Source organism: Sciurus carolinensis, chromosome 14 (genome assembly GCF_902686445.1).
Source record: "Sciurus carolinensis chromosome 14, mSciCar1.2, whole genome shotgun sequence".
Classification (NCBI taxonomy): Eukaryota; Metazoa; Chordata; class Mammalia; order Rodentia; family Sciuridae; genus Sciurus; species Sciurus carolinensis.
This window is the reverse complement of record NC_062226.1, coordinates 26,491,950-26,493,569: the sequence shown is the minus strand read 5'-3', so window position 1 is coordinate 26,493,569 and position 1,620 is coordinate 26,491,950. Positions and strand designations below refer to the sequence as shown.

The window sequence follows — 1,620 nt, the reverse complement described above, 5'->3', positions numbered from 1 at the left end:
TTGCTTCAAATTCCATAGAAGCACATTGGTATCTTGACACTTAAGGGTATTTTCTCTTTCTCTTTTTTGTACTTCTCGATTGTTGATGTAAATGACTGACATTCTGAGTAATTTAGAAAATGTTAAAAGGCAGGATAAAGATAAATCATAAACTTACCACTCTGGCAACTTTTTATTACTATTTTGGCATATTGCTTTCTAGACTTTCCTTTGAGCATTTTCCACACAAGGAGATCATATTACACCTAGAATGTTATCTTATTTTTTTCCCTCCCCCATTTATGTGTCATTAAAATATTCTTCCTAAGCATGACAAGTAACTTTCTTAGTCTTCTTTCTAAGTCAGTATCATGGTTCACTCAATAATTCTCTTTCCGTTGGACACCTGGGTTCCTCACATTTTTAATACTGTAAATAATGCTGCATGTTTCAGATGAGATTCACTGAAAAGTAATTTCCAAAGATGAGAAGACATTTTAAAGTATTTTATGTGTCTTCATAAATTACTCTTCAGAATGGTTGAACCAATTTCTACTCTTACTGGCTCTGTGTGCAAGTGTCTGCCTTACTATGTGTTTGGGCATTTTGACCTTCTATCCTGGCACAAGGTTGATGTCAGAGAATTCTTCCCAGCTCTCTGGACAGGAGAGAAATAAGAATCAATAGTTATATTTAAATTACACCATACCATTTTCTTATATTAAATTAGTGAAACATTAATATGGAGTGCTCACTTTGGCAGCACATATACTAAATTGGAACACTACAAAGAAGATTAGCATGGCCCCTGAGAGAGGATGACAGGCAAATTCATGAAGCGTTCAATATTTTTACAAAACCAACCAAATTATGCTATATGCATGTATGACTACTTCACAACACTTTCCAATTTCTCATATACAACCATAGTACACTAATAAAACTAGTTAAATAGATGGAAGACAGTGGAGTAGAGGAAGAGAACTGGAGGAGGGAGGTGATGGAAAGACGAAGTACTGAGGATTGAAAAGGAGCATTTATGACTATGTCAAAATGAGCCCCACTGTTATGTAAAACTATAATGTACTAATAAAAAAGGAGGAAAAAAACAAACAAAACAAAAAACCCACATTAACTGGCAGAGACAAACCTTGAGATGGCGACTATTGACATTGTCGATGGAAGCATGAATTGATGTAACACTTTCAGAAAGGTAATTTGGGAATACTCTTTTAAAAAGATCAATGGCCATGTAATTTCAGGTCTGAAAACACTTCTCAAGGAGCCAATCCCAAGGAAAAACAGTTATTTTCATCAAGAGAATGAAACATAAATGTTAAGCCTCCTCTATGTATGTGGTATATAGGGAAAATATTTGAGTCAATTGTGGTCTATCTACATGACGAACTTGAGACGCTTTTACCTCAAAATACCATAAAATTTTTGTGGAAATATGAGAACATAATAAATTTTGTCTGAATTTAATTATAATTATATAATAACGGTGGCATTATATGGGTAAGATGGAAAAGGGTCAAAAATAGAAACGGCTCTGTGGATGAATACAGAGTAGACATGGCATTATAATGTAGTTTTTCTGAACTGACTTTGTCTTGATTTGTTCTCTCTTTATTTCCAGCT

General features: G+C 34.0%; 1 non-coding gene across 1 annotated transcript; it reads left to right on the top strand.

Moving 5' to 3' along the window:
- Positions 1-726: 726 nt before the first annotated feature.
- LOC124965082 (U6 spliceosomal RNA) lies at positions 727-832 on the top strand. Its single transcript, XR_007105090.1, has one exon. It is a non-coding gene; the product is annotated as a U6 spliceosomal RNA (small nuclear RNA).
- Positions 833-1,620: the final 788 nt, after the last annotated feature.